Below are 13,572 nucleotides of genomic sequence, written 5' to 3'. Positions count from 1 at the left end.
TTTTTTTGCTGACTCCCCTCCTCCCCTGAGGTAACTATGGAAGCTTGTTTCCGCCACTGAATAATAAATAAATAATAATAATTGCGACTTATCTCACAATTCTGACTTTTTTTCTCACAATTGCGATATATCAAGTCAGAATTGTGACTTTTTTTCTCATAATTGCGAGATAAGAAGTCAGAATTCTGAGATATAAAGTCGCAATTCTGAGAAATAAAGGCGCAATTGGGATATATAAAGTCAGAATTGCATGATATAAAGTCGCAAAATGCGTGTTATAAAGTCAGAATTGTGAGATATAAACTATTCTGAGAAAGAAAAAAAAAGTCAGTCTTTTTTTCCCTTAGAATTTGACTAGCTTTATAGATAGTTTATATCTCACATTTCTGAGAAAAGATGTCAGAATTCTGACTTTATAAGACGCAGTGTTGTATAAATTACTAGACAGCAATACTTGAGTAAAAGTACAAGTATCATACTAGAAAAAGACTTTGGTAGAAGTGAAAGTTACCTTTTAGAATATTACTTAAGTAAAAGTCTTAAAGTACCTGATATTTAATGTACTTAAGTAATTGAAGTAAAAGTATTTTTTATTTATTTTTTTATTTTATTTTTTAAAAGCAAGCAGTTAGAACTTTGATTGTGAACTTTATTGTGGCTTTATTGTGGCTTTATTGTGGGGGGGGGGGGGGGGGGGGGGTGGGGGGGTGGGGGGGGGTTGTTGGGATGTAAAAAATAATCTAATTTGGATAAATATTAGGTACACAAGATAGGCATTCATTTTTCTCAAGAAAAAAAATCTCACCTAATGATGTAAACATACAGAGAGCCCTATCAGCTGGTAGTATTATTTAAGGTTAAAAATAATTCAAATTAAATATAATGCATTTTTTTATCCTAATAACAACTTTATTTAATGATATAAGTAAAAAAATATAATAAATATGTAATATAGTACACATAGCAAAAATACTCTCTATAGCTGTTTTTTTCTAGCCAACTCACGTGCTATAGCCTATATTATGGTCATCAAATGGCTTTCCTGAGGTAAATATTATGTGACAATTGTTCTCCAGCTGTTTTACTGACCCTTTCCGCGGTTGAAAAACACTGATTGATCGATATTATGTAGGCTGAATATACATTTCGGTAAGTTGTACTGTTTCTTTTAACATTGTGTTCATTCGTGTTAATAGAGATGATCGGTTCACGTGCGCTAGGGATCTGTCATGTCACATTTACAAGCGCCAAAACGGTATTTATTGTTTGAATTTCGTTATAAAAATGACAGAATCTGAGAGCTGGGATTTTGTTTTATATCATAACTAACCTGCTCTGTCTCCGTGTCCTCTTTGCTTCGCGATTTTTCTGTGCGTGAGAAAATGGATGTGTTGTGAGAGAGTGTGAAAAGTGTCAATTGCGTGCATGTGTCTCACGGACGGTGAATGCGTGAGAGTTGGCGGGTGGTCGTTTACGATAACGGGAGGTCCTCTCGTGCTTCCATGGCGGTTTCAGTTGTGCTTCCTCCTCCTTTGTCATGGCAACAAACAACCATTATGCTGAAATAGAGCGCGCGCCGTGCATTGTGAAGGGCGCTCTGAAAAGCGGCAGCGCAGCCAGAGGATTAAAACAGATGTGCAAATGAGCGTACCGGTACGCTAAAAGCACGTTCTGGGCGCACGGAGAGGTGGCGGTACGCTCAAGAGCTATATTTGGAAGTGGCGGTACTGAGTACCGGCGCGTACCGGCCCACTTAAAGCACTGCATTTAACTAAATTTATTTTATTACAATTACAAAATTAATTAAAATAAATACTTTTTTTTAATAAACAATTAATAACTAACTAAATAAAAAATATTTAAAAAGAAAAATGGTTTAAAATGAATAAATAAAAATGACCAAAAACAAATACATTTAAATAAATAAAATAAATTGTATAAAAGCAAATAACTAATAAGTAACTAAAAAAAAAGTAATACATTTTTTTATTATTAAAATGTATTAAATATATTTGAAATATGATTTAAATAAATAAATAATAAATAATTGTATGAAAATAAAATAATAAAATGCACCTTGCTTAAAAACTAAATATTTAAAATTTGTATATAATATTTTTATATACTCTAAATAGTTTTACACTTTACACCTTTATAGTAGCATGTTAATTTTTCTCAGATTAAATGTGTCTTTATAGTATTAACTGTCAGGATGGGGCCCGCGGATCTCTAGAGTCTCCACTTCCTGTCGAGCCCGTCAGCTGACACACGCGTGAGAGTGCCGTCGTGCGCATGCGCAGTGCCCTGCTGGTGGCAGAAGGAAGATGGCGGCGTCCTGGGTTTCTCACTGAGGGAAGCGCGTTCGGCCAGTTTGGGCTTCAGTTCTGGATCACTGAGTTAAAGCAGACTCGCATAGAGGAGGGCGGGGGCCGAGGGACCGAACCGAGCCGCTTCTGACACCACAGATCCAGGTAAAACACACTCATTCTCCTCATTCTCCGGCACTGCATTCACCGCGCGATCAGGCCAGTGACGCCTGACAGACAGCGAACGTTTACTGTAAATACCACAGTAAAACATCACCAAACCCTAGAGAATATAACACGCTTCTACTATCTGTCTGTCTTTTCTGTGTTGATGAATGTCTTATGAATGGGAGACTATGGTATTTTGACAGAAACAATGGTTTGTAAGGTTGGTCATAAGTTAGAGAGTAATGTTTTATTTTAACAATAGAAGCATTATGTGTCTGCTCTTAACCCGTTCGTTACTGTCTGCTCTTAACCCGTTCACTGTCTACTCTTAACCCGTTCACTGTCTGCTCTTAACCCGTTCGCTCGCTACTGTCTACTCTTAAACCGTTCACTACTGTCTACTCTTAACCCGTTCGCTACTGTCTACTCTTAACCCGTTCGCTACTGTCTACTCTTAACCCGTTCGCTACTGTCTACTCTTAACCCGTTCGCTACTGTCTACTCTTAAACCGTTCGCTCGCTACTGTCTGCTCTTAACCCGTTCGCTCGCTACTGTCTACTCTTAAACCGTTCACTACTGTCTGCTCTTAACCCGTTCGCTCGCTACTGTCTACTCTTAACCCGTTCACTACTGTCTGCTCTTAACCCGTTCGCTCGCTACTGTCTACTCTTAAACCGTTCACTACTGTCTACTCTTAACCCGTTCACTACTGTCTGCTCTTAACCCGTTCACTCGCTACTGTCTACTCTTAACCCGTTCACTACTGTCTGCTCTTAACCCGTTCACTCGCTACTGTCTACTCTTAACCCGTTCACTACTGTCTGCTCTTAACCCGTTCGCTACTGTTTACTCTTAACCCGTTCACTACTGTCTGCTCTTAACCCGTTCGCTACTGTCTACTCTTAACCCGTTCGCTCGCTACCCGTTCGCTACTGTATACTCTTAACCCGTTCGCTCGCTACTGTCTACTCTTAACCCGTTCACTACTGTCTACTCTTAACCCGTTCACTACTGTCTACTCTTAACCCGTTCACTACTGTCTACTCTTAACCCGTTCACTACTGTCTACTCTTAACCGCTCGCTACTGTCTAATCTTAACCCGTTCGCTACTGTCTACTCCTAACCCGTTCACTACTGTCTACTCTTAACCCGTTCACTACTGTCTACTCTTAACCCGTTCGCTCGCTACTGTCTACTCTTAACCAGCTCGCTACTGTCTACTCTTAACCCGTTCACTACTGTCTACTCTTAACCCGTTCACTACTGTCTACTCTTAACCCGTTCACTACTGTCTACTCTTAACCCGTTCACTACTGTCTACTCTTAACCCGTTTGCTACTGTCTACTCTTAACCCGTTCGCTACTGTCTGCTCTTAACCCGTTCGCTCGCTACTGTCTACTCTTAACCCGTTCACTACTGTCTACTCTTAACCCGCTCGCTACGGTCTACTCTTAACCCGCTCGCTACTGTCTACTCTTAACCCGTTCACTTACTGTCTGCTCTTAACCCGTTCGCTACTGTCTGCTCTTAACCCGTTCGCTCGCTACTGTCTACTCTTAACCCGTTCGCTACTGTCTACTCTTAACCCGTTCGCTACTGTCTACTCTTAACCCGTTCGCTACTGTCTACTCTTAACCCGTTCACTGTCTACTCTTAACCCGTTCGCTACTGTCTACTCTTAACCCGTTCGCTACTGTCTGCTCTTAACCCGTTCGCTACTGTCTGCTCTTAACCCGTTCACTACTGTCTACTCTTAACCCGTTCGCTACTGTCTGCTCTTAACCCGTTCACTACTGTCTACTCTTAACCCGTTCGCTACTGTCTGCTCTTAACCCGTTCACTACTGTCTACTCTTAACCCGTTCGCTACTGTCTGCTCTTAACCCGTTCACTACTGTCTACTCTTAACCCGTTCGCTACTGTCTGCTCTTAACCCGTTCGCTACTGTCTGCTCTTAACCCGTTCACTACTGTCTACTCTTAACCCGTTCGCTCGCTACTGTCTACTCTTAACCAGTTCACTACTGTCTACTCTTAACCCGTTCGCTACTGTCTACTCTTAACCCGCTCGCTACTGTCTACTCTTAACCCGTTCACTACTGTCTACTCTTAACCCGTTCGCTACTGTCTGCTCTTAACCCGTTCACTACTGTCTGCTCTTAACCCGTTCACTACTGTCTACTCTTAACCCGTTCGCTACTGTCTACTCTTAACCCGTTCGCTACTGTCTACTCTTAACCCGCTCGCTACTGTCTACTCTTAACCCGCTCGCTACTGTCTACTCTTAACCCGTTCACTACTGTCTACTCTTAACCCGTTCGCTACTGTCTACTCTTAACCCGTTCACTACTGTCTACTCTTAACCCGTTCGCTACTGTCTGCTCTTAACCCGTTCACTACTGTCTACTCTTAACCCGTTTGCTACTGTCTGCTCTTAACCCGTTCGCTACTGTCTGCTCTTAACCCGTTCACTACTGTCTACTCTTAACCCGTTCGCTCGCTACTGTCTACTCTTAACCCGTTCGCTCGCTACTGTCTGCTCTTAACCCGTTCGCTACTGTCTACTCTTAACCCGTTCGCTCGCTACTGTCTACTCTTAACCCGTTCGCTACTGTCTACTCTTAACCCGTTCGCTACTGTCTGCTCTTAACCCGTTCGCTCGCTACTGTCTGCTCTTAACCCGTTCGCTACTGTCTACTCTTAACCCGTTCGCTACTGTCTGCTCTTAACCCGTTCACTACTGTCTACTCTTAACCCGTTCACTACTGTCTGCTCTTAACCCGTTCACTACTGTCTACTCTTAACCCGTTCGCTACTGTCTACTCTTAACCCGTTCGCTACTGTCTGCTCTTAACCCGTTCGCTCGCTACTGTCTGCTCTTAACCCGTTCGCTACTGTCTGCTCTTAACCCGTTCGCTCGCTACTGTCTGCTCTTAACCCGTTCGCTACTGTCTACTCTTAACCCGTTCGCTACTGTCTGCTCTTAACCCGTTCACTACTGTCTACTCTTAACCCGTTCACTACTGTCTGCTCTTAACCCGTTCACTACTGTCTACTCTTAACCCGTTCGCTACTGTCTACTCTTAACCCGTTCACTACTGTCTGCTCTTAACCCGTTCGCTACTGTCTGCTCTTAACCCGTTCGCTACTGTCTACTCTTAACCCGTTCACTACTGTCTACTCTTAACCCGTTCGCTACTGTCTACTCTTAACCCGTTCACTACTGTCTACTCTTAACCCGTTCACTACTGTCTGCTCTTAACCCGTTCGCTACTGTCTGCTCTTAACCCGTTCGCTACTGTCTGCTCTTAACCCGTTCGCTACTGTCTACTCTTAACCCGTTCACTACTGTCTACTCTTAACCCGTTCGCTACTGTCTACTCTTAACCCGTTCACTACTGTCTGCTCTTAACCCGTTCACTACTGTCTGCTCTTAACCCGTTCGCTACTGTCTGCTCTTAACCCGTTCGCTACTGTCTGCTCTTAACCCGTTCGCTACTGTCTACTCTTAACCCGTTCGCTACTGTCTGCTCTTAACCCGTTCGCTACTGTCTGCTCTTAACCCGTTCGCTACTGTCTACTCTTAACCCGTTCACTACTGTCTACTCTTAACCCGTTCGCTACTGTCTACTCTTAACCCGTTCACTACTGTCTACTCTTAACCCGTTCACTACTGTCTGCTCTTAACCCGTTCGCTACTGTCTGCTCTTAACCCGTTCGCTACTGTCTACTCTTAACCCGTTCACTACTGTCTACTCTTAACCCGTTCGCTACTGTCTACTCTTAACCCGTTCACTACTGTCTGCTCTTAACCCGTTCGCTCGCTACTGTCTACTCTTAACCCGTTCGCTACTGTCTACTCTTAACCCGTTCACTACTGTCTACTCTTAACCCGTTCGCTACTGTCTACTCTTAACCCGTTCGCTCGCTACTGTCTACTCTTAACCCGTTCGCTACTGTCTACTCTTAACCCGTTCACTACTGTCTGCTCTTAACCCGTTCGCTACTGTCTACTCTTAACCCGTTCGCTCGCTACTGTCTACTCTTAACCCGTTCGCTCGCTACTGTCTACTCTTAACCCGTTCGCTCGCTACTGTCTACTCTTAACCCGTTCACTACTGTCTACTCTTAACCCGTTCGCTACTGTCTACTCTTAACCCGTTCACTACTGTCTGCTCTTAACCCGTTCGCTACTGTCTGCTCTTAACCCGTTCGCTACTGTCTACTCTTAACCCGTTCACTACTGTCTACTCTTAACCCGTTCACTACTGTCTACTCTTAACCCGTTCGCTACTGTCTACTCTTAACCCGTTCACTACTGTCTACTCTTAACCCGTTCGCTACTGTCTACTCTTAACCCGTTCACTACTGTCTGCTCTTAACCCGTTCGCTCGCTACTGTCTACTCTTAACCCGTTCGCTACTGTCTACTCTTAACCCGTTCGCTCGCTACTGTCTACTCTTAACCCGTTCGCTCGCTACTGTCTACTCTTAACCCGTTCGCTCGCTACTGTCTACTCTTAACCCGTTCGCTACTGTCTGCTCTTAACCCGTTCGCTCGCTACTGTCTGCTCTTAACCCGTTCGCTACTGTCTGCTCTTAACCCGTTCGCTACTGTCTGCTCTTAACCCGTTCACTACTGTCTACTCTTAACCCGTTCACTACTGTCTGCTCTTAACCCGTTCGCTACTGTCTGCTCTTAACCCGTTCGCTCGCTACTGTCTGCTCTTAACCCGTTCGCTACTGTCTGCTCTTAACCCGTTCGCTACTGTCTGCTCTTAACCCGTTCGCTACTGTCTGCTCTTAACCCGTTCACTACTGTCTGCTCTTAACCCGTTCGCTACTGTCTGCTCTTAACCCGTTCACTACTGTCTGCTCTTAACCCGTTCACTACTGTCTGCTCTTAACCCGTTCACTACTGTCTACTCTTAACCCGTTCGCTCGCTACTGTCTGCTCTTAACCCGTTCGCTACTGTCTGCTCTTAACCCGTTCACTACTGTCTGCTCTTAACCCGTTCACTACTGTCTGCTCTTAACCCGTTCACTACTGTCTGCTCTTAACCCGTTCGCTCACTACTGTCTGCTCTTAACCCGTTCGCTCGCTACTGTCTGCTCTTAACCCGTTCGCTCGCTACTGTCTGCTCTTAACCCGTTCGCTACTGTCTGCTCTTAACCCGTTCGCTCGCTACTGTCTGCTCTTAACCCGTTCGCTCGCTACTGTCTGCTCTTAACCCGTTCGCTACTGTCTGCTCTTAACCCGTTCGCTCGCTACTGTCTGCTCTTAACCCGTTCGCTCGCTACTGTCTGCTCTTAACCCGTTCGCTCGCTACTGTCTGCTCTTAACCCGTTCGCTCGCTACTGTCTGCTCTTAACCCGTTCGCTACTGTCTGCTCTTAACCCGTTCGCTCGCTACTGTCTGCTCTTAACCCGTTCGCTACTGTCTGCTCTTAACCCGTTCGCTACTGTCTACTCTTAACCCGTTCGCTCGCTACTGTCTACTCTTAACCCGTTCGCTACTGTCTGCTCTTAACCCGTTCACTACTGTCTGCTCTTAACCCGTTCGTTCACTACTGTCTGCTCTTAACCCGTTCGCTCGCTACTGTCTGCTCTTAACCCGTTCGCTACTGTCTGCTCTTAACCCGTTCGCTACTGTCTGCTCTTAACCCGTTCGCTCGCTACTGTCTACTCTTAACCCGTTCACTGTCTACTCTTAACCCGTTCGCTACTGTCTACTCTTAACCCGTTCGCTCGCTACTGTCTACTCTTAACCCGTTCACTGTCTACTCTTAACCCGTTCGCTACTGTCTACTCTTAACTCGTTCACTGTCTACTCTTAACCCGTTCGCTACTGTCTGCTCTTAACCCGTTCGCTACTGTCTGCTCTTAACCCGTTCGCTACTGTCTGCTCTTAACCCGTTCGCTACTGTCTACTCTTAACCCGTTCGCTCGCTACTGTCTACTCTTAACCCGTTCACTGTCTACTCTTAACCCGTTCGCTACTGTCTGCTCTTAACCCGTTCGCTACTGTCTGCTCTTAACCCGTTCACTACTGTCTGCTCTTAACCCGTTCGCTCGCTACTGTCTGCTCTTAACCCGTTCACTACTGTCTACTCTTAACCCGTTCGCTACTGTCTGCTCTTAACCCGTTCGCTCGCTACTGTCTGCTCTTAACCCGTTCGCTACTGTCTGCTCTTAACCCGTTCGCTACTGTCTACTCTTAACCCGTTCACTACTGTCTACTCTTAACCCGTTCACTACTGTCTACTCTTAACCCGTTCACTACTGTCTACTCTTAACCCGTTCGCTACTGTCTGCTCTTAACCCGTTCGCTCGCTACTGTCTGCTCTTAACCCGTTCGCTACTGTCTGCTCTTAACCCGTTCGCTACTGTCTGCTCTTAACCCGTTCGCTACTGTCTACTCTTAACCCGTTCACTACTGTCTGCTCTTAACCCGTTCGCTCGCTACTGTCTGCTCTTAACCCGTTCACTACTGTCTACTCTTAACCCGTTCACTACTGTCTGCTCTTAACCCGTTCGCTACTGTCTGCTCTTAACCCGTTCGCTACTGTCTGCTCTTAACCTGTTCGCTACTGTCTACTCTTAACCCGTTCGCTACTGTCTGCTCTTAACCCGTTCGCTACTGTCTACTCTTAACCCGTTCGCTACTGTCTACTCTTAACCCGTTCGCTACTGCTCGCTACTTTCTACTCTTAACCCGTTCACTACTGTCTACTCTTAACCCGTTCGCTACTGTCTGCTCTTAACCCGTTCGCTACTGTCTACTCTTAACCCGTTCGCTACTGTCTGCTCTTAACCCGTTCGCTACTGTCTACTCTTAACCCGTTCACTACTGTCTGCTCTTAACCCGTTCGCTCGCTACTGTCTGCTCTTAACCCGTTCACTACTGTCTACTCTTAACCCGTTCACTACTGTCTACTCTTAACCCGTTCGCTACTGTCTGCTCTTAACCCGTTCGCTACTGTCTGCTCTTAACCCGTTCGCTACTGTCTACTCTTAACCCGTTCGCTACTGTCTGCTCTTAACCCGTTCGCTACTGTCTACTCTTAACCCGTTCGCTACTGTCTACTCTTAACACGTTCACTACTGTCTGCTCTTAACCCGTTCGCTACTGTCTACTCTTAACACGTTCACTACTGCTCGCTACTTTCTACTCTTAACCCGTTCACTACTGTCTACTCTTAACCCGTTCGCTACTGTCTACTCTTAACCCGTTCGCTACTGTCTACTCTTAACCCGTTCGCTACTGTCTACTCTTAACCCGTTCACTACTGTCTACTCTTTTGAACACAGATCTGAACTTTATTAACTAATGAATGCAGACCTAAGGTTGGTCTCTTTTAAAAGAAGGCCGATTATTGCAGAAGTGAAAGCAAAAAATGAAAGTGTAAATAGTTGTAGTACTTTTGCACAATTTCAGTTACACACACAACATGAGCCAAACACTTCATCATGTTGTGTGTGTAACTGAAATTGTGCAAAAGTACTACAACTATTTATAAACTTAGAAGGATATAAACTTACCTGTGTGTGTGTGTGTGTGTGTGTGTGTGAGTGTGAGTGTGTGTCTAGGATTGTGTAATAACTGACAGGCAATAAGCCCTGGAGCTCGTCGTGAGCAGTGATGCAATGCTAGTGTAAATGTCATGCAACACAATCACGACTGTCATGGTGTTTTATTGAAGCCTGCAGATGCAGGAGCGACAGATCCATCACACCCTTTATTGCTCTCAGTGTCAGCATTACACATGAGCTTTGCATTCATAAAACCCTTCAAAACGGCTTTATGTTCTGAGGAAAAGGATCAGTTTCAGCAGTTTGGCAGAACCTCTCCACCGTACGGGACTAAACCTGTACAGACGAGACACACTCACTCTCGCCGAGTGGAAATGTGTTTCCTGTATTCTGTGATGCTTCAGTGCAGAATGAAGGACGGCACTTAAAGATTGTGTGTTTCTGTGCAGTTTGTATTGATCCGTGCCGAGAGCTGTGGAGATTGACCATGTGACCTCATCCTGGAAATGGCGCTGGATTTTTAACATACTTAAGCTATTAATGCATGGCATCCGAGTGCTGTAACTCCATTAGACTCTCAGAACACCAGCAGGATTACAGATTACAGATATGAGCACTTTCTGCCACTGAATGTCAGATCGCTGGGTTTATCATTAATTACTGTCAGTGTAGTTGGCATGCATTAGTTTAGTTGTCCTGTTGCGTAGCCTAGATTACTGCATCTTCCTCCAGCGCTTCCTTTAATTCATTACAATTTACTTTCTCAGTGAATCGAGGAGACTGGCCATGAAAAAGCTTTTTTTTTTTTATTGCATTACAACACATTTTTAAAAAGGTGTTTTTTTAAGCCGTTTCTCAAAATCATTTTCTCTTTTTAATTAATTTAGACATTTATACTTAAGTCATTTTGGAAAGATGCTACTGTAGCGCTCATATCTCTAGATCAGAATACGTTCACTCACTGGAATGGTGAAAAGAGTAGGCTATTATTTTTTGTACAGTTTTAAGACAAACCGAGTGCATTTAAATGGAGATACTTTTCCAATTGAGTTTATGTACCAAATATGCAAATTAGATCCTTAGCTTGAAGTTTACCAGTGTACAATGTAAAATCTCAAAATCTGACTTCTAGGGCTGGACCCGAATATTCGAATATTCGTTCGGTGGGTTGGTATTCGATTTGAAAATTTGACATTCGAATATTCGTTTTTTTTTCTTTTTTTCCTTTTTCTTTTTGCACACCTGCATCCCCCTTGAAGCGGTTCTCATTCGCGTTTGAATATGTTCAACACTATAAAATCTGACGAAATACAATTCTCTTTTTTACACTTATCTTATATAGCCTAGCCATTTTTAATAGGATGGACAGTTGAAGGAACCCAACCTCGTTATACTTAATAAATATATTTGCTTCTTCTTGGCCTACTAAAGTGTTCCTGCAACGGGAGTGTTCTCTGGCTAGAGCGCAGAACAGCGGAGTGTGTGTGTGGACAGAAGTGCAGAACAGCGGAGTGTGTGTGTGGACAGAAGTGCATGAGAACAGCGGAGTGTGTGTGGACAGAAGTGCAGAACAGCGGAGTGTGTGTGGACAGAAGTGCAGAACAGCGGAGTGTGTGTGGACAGAAGTGCAGAACAGTGGAGTGTGTGTGGACAGAAGTGCAGAACAGCGGAGTGTGTGTGGACAGAAGTGCAGAACAGCGGAGTGTGTGTGTGGACAGAAGTGCAGAACAGCGGAGTGTGTGTGGACAGAAGTGCAGAAAAGCGGAGTGTGTGTGTGGACAGAAGTGCAGAACAGTGGAGTGTGTGTGGACAGAAGTGCAGAACAGCGGAGTGTGTGTGGACAGAAGTGCAGAACAGTGGAGTGTGTGTGGACAGAAGAGCAGAACAGAGGAGTGTGTGTGGACAGAAGTGCAGAACAGCGGAGTGTGTGTGGACAGAAGTGCAGAACAGCGGAGTGTGTGTGTGGACAGAAGTGCAGAACAGCGGAGTGTGTGTGTGGACAGAAGTGCAGAACAGCGGAGTGTGTGTGGACAGAAGTGCAGAACAGCGGAGTGTGTGTGTGGACAGAAGTGCAGAACAGTGGAGTGTGTGTGGACAGAAGTGCAGAACAGCGGAGTGTGTGTGGACAGAAGTGCAGAACAGCGGAGTGTGTGTGTGGACAGAAGTGCAGAACAGCGGAGTGTGTGTGGACAGAAGTGCAGAAAAGCGGAGTGTGTGTGTGGACAGAAGCGCAGAACAGCTGAGTGTGTGTGTGGACAGAAGTGCAGAACAGCGGAGTGTGTGTGGACAGAAGTGCAGAACAGCGGAGTGTGTGTGGACAGAAGTGCAGAACAGCGGAGTGTGTGTGGACAGAAGTGCAGAACAGCGGAGTGTGTGTGGACAGAAGTGCAGAACAGTGGAGTGTGTGTGGACAGAAGTGCAGAACAGCGGAGTGTGTGTGTGGACAGAAGTGCAGAACAGCGGAGTGTGTGTGGACAGAAGTGCAGAACAGTGGAGTGTGTGTGGACAGAAGTGCAGAACAGCGGAGTGTGTGTGGACAGAAGTGCAGAACAGCGGAGTGTGTGTGTGGACAGAAGTGCAGAACAGCGGAGTGTGTGTGGACAGAAGTGCAGAACAGCGGAGTGTGTGTGGACAGAAGTGCAGAACAGCGGAGTGTGTGTGGACAGAAGTGCAGAACAGCGGAGTGTGTGTGGACAGAAGTGCAGAACAGCGGAGTGTGTGTGGACAGAAGTGCAGAACAGTGGAGTGTGTGTGTGGACAGAAGTGCAGAACAGTGGAGTGTGTGTGTGGACAGAAGTGCAGAACAGTGGAGTGTGTGTGGACAGAAGTGCAGAACAGCGGAGTGTGTGTGGACAGAAGTGCAGAACAGTGGAGTGTGTGTGGACAGAAGTGCAGAACAGCGGAGTGTGTGTGGACAGAAGTGCAGAACAGCGGAGTGTGTGTGGACAGAAGTGCAGAACAGCGGAGTGTGTGTGTGGACAGAAGTGCAGAACAGCGGAGTGTGTGTGGACAGAAGTGCAGAAAAGCGGAGTGTGTGTGTGGACAGAAGCGCAGAACAGCTGAGTGTGTGTGTGGACAGAAGTGCAGAACAGCGGAGTGTGTGTGGACAGAAGTGCAGAACAGCGGAGTGTGTGTGGACAGAAGTGCAGAACAGCGGAGTGTGTGTGGACAGAAGTGCAGAACAGCGGAGTGTGTGTGGACAGAAGTGCATGAGAACAGCGGAGTGTGTGTGGACAGAAGTGCAGAACAGTGGAGTGTGTGTGGACAGAAGAGCAGAACAGAGGAGTGTGTGTGGACAGAAGAGCAGAACAGCGGAGTGTGTGTGTGGACAGAAGTGCAGAACAGTGGAGTGTGTGTGGACAGAAGCGCATGAGAACAGCGGAGTGTGTGTGGACAGAAGCGCATGAGAACAGCGGAGTGTGTGTGGACAGAAGCGCATGAGAACAGCGGAGTGTGTGTGGACAGAAGCGCATGAGAACAGCGGAGTGTGTGTGGACATAAGTGCAGAACAGTGGAGTGTGTGTGGACAGAAGTGCAGAACAGCGGAGTGTGTGTGGACAGATGT

At 45.8% G+C, this 13,572-nt stretch overlaps 1 protein-coding gene across 4 annotated transcripts in view; it reads left to right on the top strand.

Moving 5' to 3' along the window:
- The first annotated feature begins 2,296 nt into the window (after positions 1-2,296).
- Positions 2,297-13,572, top strand: part of dnajc13 (DnaJ heat shock protein family (Hsp40) member C13) — a 141,413-nt gene continuing 130,137 nt past the window's right edge. For all 4 annotated transcript variants that reach the window (XM_079863183.1, XM_079863182.1, XM_079863181.1 and 1 more), the window contains exon 1: positions 2,297-2,471. The gene's annotated coding sequence lies outside the window, so the exon portion shown is untranslated. The remainder of the gene's footprint in view (positions 2,472-13,572) is intronic.

The sequence above is a fragment of the Squalius cephalus genome (assembly GCF_949319135.1).
Source record: "Squalius cephalus genome assembly, chromosome: 25".
Classification (NCBI taxonomy): domain Eukaryota; kingdom Metazoa; phylum Chordata; class Actinopteri; order Cypriniformes; family Leuciscidae; genus Squalius; species Squalius cephalus.
Note: the sequence above shows the minus strand (reverse complement) of the source record. Positions and strands in the feature narration are given on the sequence as shown.